Consider the following 16,263-nt stretch of genomic DNA (forward strand, 5'->3'; position numbering starts at 1 on the left):
TCACTATGATCAAAATATATCTCTCTATGCCTTTGAATGGGTCATAACGCACGGAGTACAAATCAAATAATAGATGTGCAATATATGTTGATACAAAAGTTGGCATGTAACTTTATAAAGTATCATTAGAGGGATCAATTAATTATAATTTTATGATTTTGCCAACTTATGCCAATTCACTAGGCGAAAAATGTATATCCGCACTGGTTCAAAACCCCCCTTTCGCACCGGTTTTGAACCGGTCCTGATTTGAGGGGTGCTAAAAAGAAAAACTTTTCGCACGGTTCAAAACCGGTAGGAAAACTAAGATTTAGCACCAGTTAACTGGTGCGAAAAGTAAGTGCTGCGCGTTTTTTATTTTGATTTTAACTACAATAGGCACCGGTTAACTGGTGCCCATTATTCCTTCATAAAAAAAAATTGCAATTTTTTCAGTTAAAATTCATCAGACAATTAACCCATAATCGTTTCCCTAAAAAAAAAAACCCCCAGAAATTGTTATATACATTAATAAATTGTTATTTTACATTAAACACACACACACACACATATATATTCATCAAATAAATTGTTATACATTAATCACAAATATATATTCATCAAATAAATTGTTATTTTACAATTCATAAAAAAAACCCAGAAAAAACGCAACAATGAACAACAAAATCTTTGAATCTTGAATCTTTCTTCTATGTGGAGTCGCTGCAGTTGAATTTTTTATTTTTTATTTTTTATTTTTATTTTTTTATAAGGAATACTACCTGCAAAATTGTAACGACAGATTAGAGAAGAGATGAGAGAGATCAGAAAAGAGATGAGAGAGAAGAACGAGAGACCCTAGAAAAACCTAAAAAAAACCCAGAAACCCAAAAAAAACCAGAAAAAACCCAGAACTTTAAAACCCGAAACGCAGAAAAAACCGAGAAAAAAACCGAGAAAAAACTCAAAAACCTAGAAAAAACCCAGAACATAAAAACCGAAACGCAAAGCTAAAACCGAGAAACCCAAAAACGCAGAAAAAACCGAGAAACCGAAAAAACCCAGAACATAAAAACCGAAACGCAAAGCTTAAACCGTGAAACCCAGAAACATAAACAACTCAGAAACCGAGAAATAAAAACCCAGAAAAACCCAGAAAATACCCAAAAACGCAGAAAAAATCCAGAAACCAAAACGAAAAAGTAAAGGACCCAGAAACCCTAACCTCAAATTTCTGATTTTTTAATCGAAAATTCAATCAAATTTGTTGTGGTTGACAGTGGCGGTGATGGTTGTTGTGGTTGACGGCGGCGGCGATGGTTATTGTGCTTGGTTTCGAAATTCGATTAAGGTCGGTGATTGTTGAGACGAGGAAGAAGAACGAGAAATCAGAGAAGAACGAGAGAGCAGAAGGAAGAGAAGAACTAGAGATCAGAAAAGAGATGAAAGAGATTAGAGATGAGATGAGGGAGAAGAACGAAGAACAGACATGAGAGAGAAGGAGAAAGAGAAGGAGAGCAAAAAAGAGGCGGATGAGAGAGAAGGAGAACAGAGTTAAGGGTTTATAAGAAGAGCCCGATTTTTTTTTTATAAAACATTATTTCGCACCAGTTTGGTTTGAACCGGTGCGAAATCCCTTTCTCCCCCCCTTTTTTTTCCTCTTTTATAATTCGCACCGGTTTGAACCGGTGCGAAAAAGATAATTTCGCACCGGTTTAATAGGAACCGGTGCAAAAAGTCTTTTTCTCAATCCCGCCCATTTCTTTTACCACCGGTTTTCAAGAACCGGTGCGAAAAGTACGGTGCATATTTCATTTTTTCTACTAGTGATTCTCCCCCCCCCCCTATATTGATAAAATATCTCAAATATTGGGGCAATTTTTCACCAACTTAGAATATAATTTTATGTGCAACAAATTCCATCTCGTAGGATAATCATATTCAACAAATTTCATTCTCTTCTGGAGAATAATGAAATTTTGTTCCCTTCTAGAGATCAATATTAATAGGGAGTCATGAATTGTTCAGTTGTCTATTTTTTTTATTCTATTTATTTCTTATGTGCTGATATAAAATAGCCCCAATCAAGAGATTAATCACTTGTATGTAAAGCCATTATATGGTGATCTTTTAATTCTCCAAATACGTTACTTTAATAATGTGTTTCTAGTTACTCAAAATCACTACACACACAAGTTGTTTTTAGTGAGCTTCTGGCCACTTATTATTTCTTCACATGCTAAATTCTCTTGAAATTTCTTCAAAGTAAACTATTAAATCACGATCTAAATATAGCTCAATCTCAACATTGTGTCTAGCCATTCAATTCATTTCATATATCTAACATGAGAGAACATCAGCACATTATTTTTCATATCAAATGAAACTTTTGGGTTTCTAAACGGGTAATTATTAAACCCGGATGGCCTAATTTAATCATCACATCCAGTCATTTCTCTAAATCTGAACTCTATGATGTGATAATAGAACACCAACACGTGTTTGTTTATACATTGGCAAGACAATCAACTAATATATTATCCAATTACTCAATCATACTCTGGAGTTTTGATTATAATCTTGATACATGTTAATCTTGTTGGACATTTCATTCTCTTCGGGAGTATTTTATATAATCATGGAATATATGAATTTTATTAAAAGTGATTTTTCCTAGAAATGTAATGGGATTTATTACATTTTTTTTAAAGCATGAGATTTATCACTTCCTCAAATTTGTGATTGTCAATAGTTGCTCCTTTCCTTTTTCGAAGGTTCTTATATTTTAAATCTATATATTGGACTATCACGCTTCAGACGTGCTTTAGGTTCATTAGTAACCGTTGTTGTCCTTCTGGGACATTAATATTAATTGGAGCATTTACAGCTGATAATGATATATAGTCAACGACATTTATTTATATCCATCTTCAGGATGGTGTCATTGTAAATATGTAATATTATGTGGTCACTTTTATTAAATAAAATTATTGACATTGATATTAAAGCTAATGTATGCATTACTGACCATCAATGTATCATATAATTAATGTCCAAGGATTATATTACATATAATAATGAAATAAATAATATCTCCCCCTAATCCTTGCATATGGGGCTAATGGGGGATATGAAATTAATCCAAGTTATCCAACAACCTTGAAGTCCCTTGCACTATTTAAGCCATAAATTCTTTTGGTAATGTCATGTATCAAGCAAAGAAAAATATTCTTATAAAACTCTTATTTGTTCTTGTTGCCCAATTATATTAATCTTTAAGTTGAAAATTCTGTAAACTATGGGCATAATAAATACATTTTTCAAGTAATTTGCTTAAAATAGCATTTTAATATCAACTAGATACTCTTATGAACATTTTCATAAATTATATAATCAAGAAAACAACATGCAAATATACTTGTTAATTTTCTCAATCATTTCCGAGAATGAGCTAATAAGTCTTGCATGACATATATAGGAACATATTAGTTTTGTGAACGAAGAATAATCTAGTCAACATACTTTCAAAACTATTAGACATTTTTAGATTGTTTTAGAAGGTTTCTAACCCATTATAAATTTAAGGAACTTCAGGTTTATATGTCCGAGAATTCTTTCAATTTACACATACATCATTCCCATAATCCAGCTTCATGTATTATCGTGTCTCTTAAACAATTATCCCTTACTAAACAAATATTTACAAATATGAAACCTTCGCTTTAAATATATTAATTATACAATCTAACATTTTAGAACGAGAAGGTAATAACAGAATAGGACTTAATTAGTTCAAGTTGTAATCAAAACATACCTTAGTTGATATACTCAACTATACTGCCAAAACAAAACTTAGGAAACAAGAGCAACCACATGATGAGCTCACAAGATTAGCGTGTCATATGTTAGTGGCAAAACCATACTTGAGATATCAAGGTCATTCATAATATTTTTGTAGCACATAATTCAACATCTCCCACAGTTTCATAAGTCATATGCCTTATGTGAAACACTTAAGAGAATTTAATTATTTATAGTTGGAAACTTCCAACATCATGTTACGTATATCACATGGAAATAAACACAAATTTTTTTTCTCTTCATAGATAATAAGGTATGACAACTAACTTCTTAGGTGAATAACATAGTATACATATAAACAACAAAAAAAAAATATGCTACTCTACGTTACAAATGTTCATGCGCACAACAATCATAAACATTCAAGGAATAGAGATTTGAACTATATTAGATTACATACAAAATAATGAAATATACCCTGTATGATCTTACCCTTTATTTCTGTCAAACTAAACCTTTTTCCTTTTGCTAATAAGCACGAAGAAGTAATGGATTTTAACTAGACTTTCAACATGAAAATGCTACACCTCTAGCAATATACACATTTCAAATTTGATAAAGACAAAGTTCACAAGAGTTAATAACTCTAAATTCCCTTTTAAAATCAAACTAATAAGGATAATCACATAATACACTCCATGCTCAAAAAGACCATTGACCAAGATTATAGAAAAAGATTAGCAAGAAGACTATCATGAGATAATTAAAACAATTAGCATCTGGATCATTAAGAATAAATTAGAGAGTTCACGATCATACAAGATTTAACAAAGGATGTAACAACTATTAGAAGAAGCAAAGTACTTAATGCAGCCTACATCTCTGAAAAATGGTGTGCAAACTAAGAATGAGCAAAGTCAATCAACAAAACAAAAGAAACCGAAAGATAATGTTTCAAAAACCAAGAAAACCTTTTATAGAGCAAGTATCACGAGTCACCACTAGCTGCAAGCACCAAGGTGAGTTACACTAACTTTTTATTATAATCAAACCCATGATCAAACCCCACATAACAAAACAATACATCATAATAATATAACATGTATATCGCCATAATAAGTATAATTTGTAAAGTTAAAATTTAATAAAATAAATGGAATTGTGAGGTAACTTCCCTAGTAATCACGACTTCATGGATCATCATCGCAGGAGCTCTGATATCGCCTATCAAAATTCAAATAACACTGCTAGGAATGTTCCGTTGTATTTCAGTCTTTATTTCTTTAACCACAAGGCTAATTCGTGATCTATTAATTTATAGGATGTTCCTAGCTATTCGTATACCAAGATTTCTAATAACTTCCTCTTTATAGGTAAAAGAAATTAAATGTATTGACTTTAGAGGATCAAAGGTTTCAAGAAAACTACACAAAAATCAAAGACCGAACTTTGGTTTATTAGAAGGGGGAGGCACGAAGAGAGGAGGGTTACGGGGTGGTCTTCTGGCAGCGCAACTACGCAAGGTTGCGTGTGGCTGGGTAAGATGGGGAAATTTTGGGATTTTAATCGGGTTTATTAGCTTAATTAATGATTGTGATTGGTAGCTTAGAGCTTTTGGTGCCGATGCGTATTATGAAATAGGCAAAAACATGAGAGATTGAGAGAGAATTAATGTGTGTATCTTTATTCCATACGAGGATATATATACATACAATATAATTAGGATTTGCTTGGATAACAATAAACCCTAAATCTAAATATGCTGGATGATACAACAAGAATGGGCATCCACCCAATATTTAATAACATAAGATGTGTTTTATGACTTTTTAGATAGACTTTTTATTAGGTAAATATCTCTCAAATTATTATTGTCAATTACAAAATATTAAATTAACAGAGTATATAGTTGTATAATCATGACTTTTTAATTAAAATCTAGTATCCCCTCAAAAAAAAAAAAAAAAAAACCTATTAAGTATTTGCTGACGTCATCACTATCCACATGTCACTATCATAATAAAAATTTTCCCGCCAAAATGCAAGGATGATGTCATCTTTTTTTTTTTTTTGAGCTACCATATTTAAAAATTTTGAAATTTGAATTGAATATTAGAAGGTTCTACATTACAACTATAACCTATCAATTTATTCTTAAAAAATGAAACAATTGTAAATAGCACACTAATAAATGGACTCCTACATTGAAATATGTATTAGGCGATGTTGAACAAGTATTATATCATATTTAATTAGGGGATTTTTCCCCGCCACGTGGACCAGTCAGCACCTGCCACGTGTCAGCCACGTGGACCATTCAGGAGCTCCCACGTATCATGCTCCAGGAGGTCCAGCATGGACCAATCGCGCCACGCCACGTGGCCCACTATCTGCCAACTCGGAGAAACGACCACCTTGGCCCGAATCTCGAGGCAAGCCCAATCAATCCTAGGTTTACCATTTAACCTAGTATTAGGCACGTACTTCAAGGCTATAAATACAGTAATCAGCCTTCATTAAACACATGCAGAATTAATTAATCATCTCACCAAGAGAAACCTAAACCCTCGTGCATACTACTTGCTAGACCAGACTTAGCATTAATTGCACACCTTGATCGCTCATCCCCTTAGAGGAACCAGATCACCTTTACTTTTCTGTACTCTTTACTCCACATACAAGTACTAAATTGATCGTCGGAGGCGGAGCTCCCACCACCCGGAGTCTCCGTTGTTTTGCAGGTACATGCGCGAGGATCCAGTTCCAGGATTGTAACTCTCCCGCAGGACATCAAAAAACCCCGAAACATTTTGGCGCCGTCTGTGGGGAGAGAATTTTCAAGATGGAATCACAGTCTGTACCGATTCTAAGTAAGAAGCGTCCCATGGACGACCCCCTGGTTCAGACGGACCAGGATACTGACAATGAGATTGAAGTCGAGACTCATACGGCCTCTGACGGGACCTTAAGAGCTCGACGCACCCGTCCCACTGAAAGGAGGGAACGGGAGGATTGTCTGGCTGGATCTAGTAAACCAGCCGGCCAGCCGCTTGATCATCAACAGGTGGCTGAGGGATCTGTCCCATCACTAGAAACAAACTCATGACCTTCATGAATAGTTTCAAGGGGGAGATCCAGGAGCTTATCAACAAAAGGACGATCGTTCCACCAAAGGAATAGTCGACCAGAAGGCCCTCCCAATCTGGGAGGAAGAAGCTTGTAAAGGATCGTGAGGCGACTCCTTACCCTAAGCCTAGGGAGAGGGAGGCACCAATGATCGACCTAACCAAGTACCACTTTCCCTCATAAGGGAAGAGAAAGCCCATCCGTCATGTTCAGCCGGACGGGTCAAAGAGAACATACTCTGATGCTCGAATGTTGCTTGAGCAGAAGAGAATGACCGATTGTCAGAGTCGGCCTCTACGTCTGATTTTCAAGACAGCCTACATAATACCTCCTTGAGGTATTCAAAATCAAATTATGAGAGCCAGACGCCCGGAGCCTCCTCCCGTTCTGGTTCCCAAAAGCATCAGGCGGCCATGTATGTGCCTCCTCAACCATACGTCCCGCAGTCCCAATATTTCATGCAGCCTACAGTTTTTGGAGGACAGGCGGCAAGGAATGTCCAACCGTTGGACTGGAAACTTAGGTTGATAAACTTGGAGAACAACCATTCGCCTTCTCTAAGGAAATAATAGAGGCCGCCCAGCTGGCCAAAGTAAAAAATGTGTTGGTAGGGACATATGATGGCACTACAAACCCAGAAAATCACATGATGGCATACACCAACCTTATGTACCTCCAAGGGTTGGATGACGCCACATGGTGCAAGTGTTTCCCGGCCACATTGAAGGGCGTCGCCCAGCAATGGTTTGGCAACTTGCCGGGCGGGTGTATTAACAATTTCAAGACCCTCGCCTACTTGTTCACATCAAACTTCGCAATGAACATTCCTGCTAAGAAGACCACCCTTGATCTGGGGGCCATACAGCAGGGAGAGAAGGAGGGACTGCGCTCTTACATCAAGAGGTTTAATCTGATGAGGATTTAGATACAAGGACTACCTGATGAAGTAGCTTATACAGACTTTTTCAAAGGTCTGAAGGACGGGTCGAACTTCAAATTCGACCTCGTCAGAAAGAGGGTGACCACCCTCCAAGAAGCAATGATGGAGGCGGACGCCTACATTCAGGCGACTGACCTAGGTAATGTTGGAAAACTATCGGACCACAAAAAGTCCGACAAAAGAGAAAGCCGGCCAAAGCAGTCGGCCAATAAAGAAGAGAAAAAGAGAAAAGAAGTCTGGGCGGCCGACTCCTCTGAACATCCGTCCCAGAAGAAGAGGAAGGAGTTTAAACCATACTCCCCCAAGTATGAGTTTAACAAGGATATCTATGCCATCCTTAAGGAAATCAAGGACTGACTTTCAATTGAGAAGCCGGCCGCCATGAAGAGCTCCGTCAACAATCGGAACAAAGATAAATATTACTATTACCATGAGGACATTGGTCATGACACCAATGAGTGCATCAGTCTCAAGCGCCTCTTGGACCGCCTGGAAGACAAAGGAGATCTCAACTCCTATGTCAAGAAATCAAAGGGTACCCAACACCCCAAGAAGAAACAGGCGGACCGGAATAAGGCGACACCTGCTGAAAGCTCCGATACTGACAAAGCGCTAGTATATACAATAGCAGGCGGCTTCGCAGGAGGAGGCCCAACTATCCGGGGCAACAAAGACAACATCAGGCGTCTAGATGTTAACTTCGTCGACCAGGGATGGACCTCCAAAAGTTCATTTCCCGAAGTTGTTATAATTGAGGAAGACTACGGGGGAATCAGGGGGCCGCATGACGACCCCATTGTAATTGAATGCAAGGTGGCCAACCAGAGAGTTGGCCAGATTCTTATAGATACTTGGAGTTCATCTGACCTCATCAGCAACAAGTGCTTGGCAAAGCTCAAGTACAATCCCGACAACATACACCCGGTCTCCCATCCCTTGGTGGGATTTGGAGGAGGAGTTGTACACCTAGTTGGACGGGTGGATCTGCTTATCCGCCTGGGTGAGAAAGGAGAGGGCCGTCACATGGTGGTCCGGTTCTTAGTGGTTGAAGAACTGTCGGCCTACAACATGATCTTAGGACGACCTAACCTGAATAATTCAAAAGCTGTCATCATTCCCTCGCTCATGCTTCTTAAGTTTGAGAGGGATGACGGAACCGTCAGCTCCCTAAGGGGAGACCAAAAGATGGCCAGGGAGTGTTATCTCTCTCATATCAAACCCACTGTGGTGGCATCCGGCCCCAGTGGAGAGACTACGGACCTTAAGCAAGTCAAGGGAGCCGAGCCTGCCCCAATAGCAGCCGGCAAGGAAAGAAAGGCCACCCATCTGGAGGCCGAGAGAAAAGAAAATCAATAGCAATCATTGGTCGAGGAGCGGTCAGATGAGTTCCGCCCTCAGCCGGCTGGTGAACATGTAGACATCGTCCTGGACGACTCTCGCCCTGAGAGAATTTTAAGGTTGGGACGACTGCTTTTGTTGAGCTTGGTGCTGAACTACACCAACTGCTAAGGGAATTCAAAGATGTATTTGCATTAGAAGTTCATGAGATGCCAGGCATAAGCCCGGACCTGGCAGTACATAAGCTTGCTGTGGATCCCAAAAAGAAGCCGGTCAGGCAAAAAAAAGGAACCATGGTGAAGAACAAAGCCAGGCGGCAGCCGTTGAGGTTAAGAAATTGCTGGACGCAGGTTTCATTCGACAATGCTACTTCCCGGACTGGGTAGCGAATGTAGTTTTGTCAAAAAGTCGAATGTGACTTGGCGCATGTGTGTAGACTACACAAACTTAAACAAGGGGTGTCCCAAAGATAGTTACCCGCTCCCAAAGATCGACCACCTGGTCGACTCTACAGCCGGCCATGCCTTGATGAGCTTCATGGACGCCTACTTAGGCTTCCATCAGATACCCCTGTGGAAGAAAGATCAAGAGAAGATGGCCTTTGTCACATATCAGGGGTTGTTTTGCTATACTGTCATGGCGTTTGGACTAAAGAATGCGCCTACAACCTTCCAAAGAATGATAAATATGGTCTTCTTCAACCAAATTGGAAGGAATGTTGAGGCGTACATAGATGATATGATTGTTAAATCTAAATTCCGGACGGACCACCTAGCTGACCTCCGAGAAACATTCACCACACTCAGGCGGCACCAGGTCATGCTCAATCCCAAGAAATGTGTTTTTGGTGTTGAATTTGGGAAGTTCCTCGGATTTCTAATCAATCAAAGGGGGATAGAGGCTAACCCCGAGAAGGTACAGGCGGTCATAGACATGAAGTCGCCCCGCACTGTCCGAGAAGTTCAAAGGCTTACGGGTTGCCTGGCGGCATTGGGGAGATTCCTCAGCCGGTCGGGCGACAAGTGTCTCTACTTTTTCAAGCTATTAAGAAGAAGACCATGTTTGAATGGGGGCCGGGTGTAGTGGCGGCCTTCCAGAAATTGAAACAACATTTACACTCCTTGCCAAGGTTGGTCAGCCCCTTACCCAAGGAAGTATTATACATGTATTTAGCAGTCTCTGACCATGCTCTTAGTGCCGTCCTCCTTGCTGAGAGGGACGACTGCCAGCTCCCGGTCTACTTCATAAGCCACATCTTGAAGAACGCCGAGTTACGATACCCTATGGTTGAGAAGTTTGTCCTTGCCCTCTTCATGGCAGTTAAAAAATTGAAGCCTTATTTTCTGGCACACCCGGTTGTGGTCTACACCGACCAGCCAATCAAGCGGCCACTGACAACCATGGAGTCGTCAGGCCGAATGATCAAATGGGCAATCGAGATCCAAAGTTTAGAGATCACTTTTGAGCCAAGGAAAGCAGTGAAGGGGAAAGCATTCGCTGACTTCATAGTGGAATTAACCAGGCTGACTGATCTTGAGAATTTTGAGCAGGTCTGGAAAATCTATGTGGACGGGAGCTCTACAATGAATGGTTGTGGAGCAGGCATCATATGTAAGTCCCCTGAAGGGGACAGGTATGAGTACGCCCTACGGTTTAAGTTCCAAGCCTCGAACAATGACGCGGAATATGAAGCCCTTTTGGCTGGCATCCGCATGTGTAAGGCGGCCGGGGCAAGAAAGATAGCCGCCTGTTCTGACTCACAACTGATCGTAAGCCAATACCATGGTGACTATGAAGCCACACATCCAGCTATGATCAAGTACCTACAAGCGGTAAAGCAGGAGACCGGGACACTTGAAGAATTTCACCTAAATCAAGTGCCCAAGTCCAAGAATAACCAGGCGGACGCCCTATCTAAACTGGCATCATCAGCTTCCTGCGACACACCAAGGACGGTTTTCTGGGAAGTAATGGAGAAACGAAGCATCAAGGAGGACCCTATTGGGATCCTAGACAGAAGCTCCACCTGGATGGAAGACATCCGGGCATACCTTACAGACGACACCCTGCCGGCTACTCACTCAGAGGCGGTCCTACTAAAAAAATGGGCGTCCAACTTTGAAATGCAAGCACAAGAACTCAAACCACTATTCCTACTAGGTTAACAACCTTTGAGTTAATAGCCAAGCAAACCTTGGCAAATCAAGGGGACCAGCCGGCCTCCGCCGTCTGGTTTCCCTACTACTCAAACCATAGTGGCGGTGGTTGACTAACCTCAAGGTTAACTAGTCGCCCTCCCTAGTACGGAACCTAAAAGGTATGAGATGTCCGCCTATTTTTTGGCAAACAAGGGCCCACGACCACTATTCCTACTAGATATGACAGAAGTTACCGCCTGAAACCAATACAGGCGTATCTATTCCCACTAGGCGTCCCGTTTACTGACGGCTTGTTTCCACCAAACTTGGAAAACAATTTAAGTAAAAATAAGGGCCCAGCCACCTAGCCACGAAATAGGGAGACTGCCCCTCAAATAGGTGGCCACTCACAATGGACCGAGTCAAACGCTGGCTATCATTGGGCAACCTGAACTACGCCTAGCACGACCATTGCTCAAAACCCTCAAGACAGACGCCTATGCCCAAGTGGGACCAACAGGCGGCCTGGGTAATGTTCTTAAAATAATCCAAGTCTGGAAAGTCTGCTATCCCAAGCTTTTAACGGAAGCCGACTGAACTCATGACCGACTGAATGTTTGAGAACCAATCAGTCCAGGGGCAACAATATCAATCGGTTGCAATGCCCACTAAGATGTCTTCTATACTTGGCAACATTCAAACATTCAAATGGCAAATTTTGATGCAAAAAGGAAGACAACAAGTAAGAACAGTCGGCATGATAAACAAGAGGCTATTAAAGACATTCTACACGGCAAAGGGAAATAACAAAACTAAGGTTGCTGGACAAGACGACTAAACAGTCGCCACATTCATTCATAAACAGCCGGCCATGTAGGCCGACAAAATATTCATCAACCCCGACCCCTTGGTCAGGTAAAAAGATACAAGAACAAACGGCTCGCAGGCCGAAGAAGAGTTGAAAAAATAAACAGCTTAAGCATTGGAGAGGGGGGTTACATCAATGACGGTCGTCTGATCGGCTTCAACAGCGGGCGCCTGCTCCTCTAGCACATTCCCTTGTTGAGGCTCGTTAGCAAGTGGCTGCTCTTTATTGGCATCCGCCTCCTCTTTCTCAGTCTCCCCCTCGTTGACGTCCGCCTCCTCCTCCTCTTCATTCACATCCTCACCATCAAAAGAGGAGCCGACCGCCTCATCCTTCGCTTCATCCTCATCCACCGCCTGCTGTATTACTCGCCTATTATACTCTTTAGTGTAGGTGGCGAATTTGGACTCCCATTGCTCATAGGCCAAGTCTGGGAAGAGGGCAGTCCAGGTCATCTTCATGATGGCCGAGGAGTCTTCCATCATATCTTGGGCCAAGGCCATCTTCTCTGTCTCAGTCTTAGCACTGAGTTGCTTGGACAAGGTCTCCTCTTGGCTGGCCAGGCGCTCCTTGAGCTTTTTGTTTGCCGTTTTGAGCTCTTCGGCCGCATGTTTTACATGTTTAAGCGGCTGCAGCTGGTCCTGAAGATCCTTGAACGCCTTCTCTAGCTCCAAGTTTTTCTTCTTGGCCGCCTACAACTCGGTCTTGACCTGCATGGTGGCGGTCGCCTGATAATACATTATGTCAGTTGTCAAAATCTCATTTTGGGCAATCTGAAACATTACCCGATTACAATCAGAGGCGGCCATAGCCTTTGCAGCCTTTACCTCCTTGTTCTTTTTGTTGATGGGGCGGCGGAGACCATGAACACGAAGCAGGGCCTGTGAATCAACAAAATAGGCGTCAAAGTTTTTCAAGAAACAGGCAGCACTTAGATGCCAATGTTGCCCAATGTCGAAGAAAATTCATCAAGTCTACCTCGGAGAGTAGACCCATGATAGAGTCCAAGTCAAGGGTGCCGACTCCCCTGACTGATTCCCTGTCATCCGAGGGAATGGCCTTGACCATAGACTTGGCCATCTGGACCAGGTCCGGCTCCTGATGGCCGCCTGTAATAAGAAGTATGGAAAATTTATCAGATGAGGGAAGCAACAGGCCGCCTGACCTAAGAATGTTTACATGGAGAAGGTAATCCAAGAAATCAGTTATACCTCTTGGAGGCCGGGTGTCCCTAGGGACGGTTGTTTGTTTCGCCCCACTTTGGGGGGTCCGCGCCTGTTTATCAGACGACTGTTTCCTGGAAGAACCAGGCGTACTCCCAGCCATCTTCTTTCGAACCTTGGGGTTCGGTTGCTCCGAGGGAGAGGGTCTGAGTGCCCCACTCTGCAACAAGAAGTCAAGATCATAAAAAAAAGAGAAGAAAGGTAATGCAAAGAACATGACCAAGTTTTGAAGGCTCACCTTGGACGTCTCCTTTGAGGGAGAGTCGATAGAAGGCCGCTTCTGGTTCATTATAGTCGAGCGAAGAAGGGCGGCCGCCTTCTTGGAAGCAGAGATCTTGTCCATGGCTTTGTCTGCAAAGGCATCTCAGAGTTAGTAGAAATTCAAGCAAAACAAGAATGTAAGAACATAAAAGGGGCCGACTACCTCTGGGGTCCGTTCTTTAAGGCCATAGGTGGCCAAGAAATACTCGTCATACAACCAATTGAATTTGGGTATGCAATTTAGGGGGATTAACTCTTGTACCCCTGTAGCAGAGTTGGCTCTGATCTCTACTTTGAAGAGACCTTGATCAAGGATCTCCTCCTTGGCTTTACGAGGAACAGGCGGCAGGCTAGAGGCGCCTGCAAGGAGAGGCGGATCCCTGTTCCACCTATTTTACCTCTTGTTGAGAAGTTTTTTGGGGCTAGAAACAATGAAGAAGGTGTTCCTCCAGTCCTTCCACTTGTTCTCCTTCCCCCTTGTCATCAAGTAGCCCTTGTGGCTGGAAATCTGGTACCAGCCGGTACCGCTTGATTTTGGGGTCCGGCTCATATAGTTCATTTGGGTGAATGCTGCAAAATTTGGTTCAACCCCATACATTTCACAGCCGGTCACAAAGCCCAGAATGTTGGACCATGAGTTTGGGGACAACTGCCAGAGCCCCACCTGGTACCCATCCAGGATTTGTTGAACCATCGGGTGCAAGGGAAACCTCAGCCCAGTCTTAATGGCCGCCTCGTAGCAGCCAAAACAGGCGTCCCCATAGCTGGATCCCTCAGGCCAGACCACTGTATCTTCAACATCCGACAATGATAGAAAATAATCCGGGCCCATTACATGGTCGGCCTGAAAGGTCCCTAACCTCTCGGCCATGGCCTTAATTCGGCCTTTTGGGACATGACAATAATAAGGAGTGTCCGATTCCCTATGAGAAGCAGACGGCTCATCCCAACCGACTCCCTTTTCAACCGCATGAGACGCTCTCGCCTCATGAAGACGAGAATGCCTCTCTTTTAAGTCTAGAGACTGCTGGCTGGATGAGCTTGACTCAGAGTCACTAGAGCTCTCAGAAGAGGCCGAATCCTCTTTCTCAAAGAGGGCCAGCTCTTGGCCGGACATATCTACAACCATAGGACTGGCCACCTGAACCTCAGATTCTTCTAAAATTGAGTCACTTGGAGTGCTTGGGTCACCAGGCGACCTGTCCGAGAGCTCGCTCAACTGAACATAATATGAGGAGCCGTCTGAATTTGTATATCTGGTCGTCCTCTTTGTTCTGGCCATAGTGTCTTGCATAGACACAGAGACAGTTGGACTTGGAGCACAGGGCAGAGATGGGTCCAAAAAGGGGCAGGCGGCACTCCTAGTCCTAGATTCAGCCGTCCTTTGTGACCGACTATTCACTAACTTAGGTCGTTCCGGGTGCTTTTGGGATACCATATTTTCAAAAGAAAAATGCAAAGAAATGAAAAGAGCATGAGCGAAACAGACGGTTACTTGAAGTATATTCTGAGAAAGGAGAAAGAAGCTTTAAGCAGCCGGTCACCACAAACCAATCGGCTAACGTAAACAGTCAGTCGAATATCAGTAGTCCAGAAATCTCAGAGCACAAGTTCAGGGTTCCGAGTTCTCTTGCAAAGTTCACAAAATGTGAACAAAAGAATTGGTCAACATGCCTTTGTATAGGGTTTTTCGAGAATTTGAAGGGTCACGCCCTAAATTCAAAAAATAGGCGGGAAAAAAATAGGCGTCCTATCACAGGCCGACACCTATCACAGACCGTCGCCTAGTTACAGATCGACACCTGTCACAGGCATCACGTGACAAGTCACGTGACCCCTGTGAGGGGCAAATGTTTAGGGGATTTTTCCCTGCCACGTGGACCAGTCAGCACCTGCCACATGTCAGCCACGTGGACCATTCAGGAGCTCCCACGTGTCATGTTCCAGGAGGTCCAGCATGGACCAATCGTGCCACGCCACGTGGCCCACTATCTGCCAACTCGGAGAAACGGCCACCTAGGCCCGAATCCCGAGGTAAGCCCAATCAGTCCTAGGTTTACCATTTGACCTAGTATTAGACACGTATTTCAAGGCTATAAATACAGTAATCAGCCTTCATTAAACACATGCAGACTTAATTAATCATCTCACCAAGAGAAACCTAAACCCTCGTGATACTACTTGCTAGACCAGACTTAGCATTAATTGCACACCTTGATCGCTCCTCCCCTTAGAGAACCAGATCAGCTTTACTTTTCCGTACACTTTACTCCACATACAAGTACTAACTTGATCGTCGGAGGCGGAGTTCCCACCACCCGGAGTCTCCGTTGTTTTGCAGGTACAGGCGCGAGGATCCAGTCCCGGGCTTGTAACTCTCCCGCAGGACATCAAAAAACCTCGAAACAATATTCATCCATATTTTTAAAATGTACAAATTATAAAAATAGATTTTATATAAACTATGCATCGTACAATTTCTAACCTAGTCAAAATCTACTATAGAAAGTGGAATAGGTTGTTGTAAAATAAAATAATAATAAAAAAAAGAACTCCTGCTATATTGATTTAGTACAATTAAGGCTATTTAGC

Source organism: Chenopodium quinoa, unplaced genomic scaffold (genome assembly GCF_001683475.1).
Source record: "Chenopodium quinoa cultivar QQ74 unplaced genomic scaffold, ASM168347v1, whole genome shotgun sequence".
NCBI classification, from domain to species: Eukaryota; Viridiplantae; Streptophyta; class Magnoliopsida; order Caryophyllales; family Amaranthaceae; genus Chenopodium; species Chenopodium quinoa.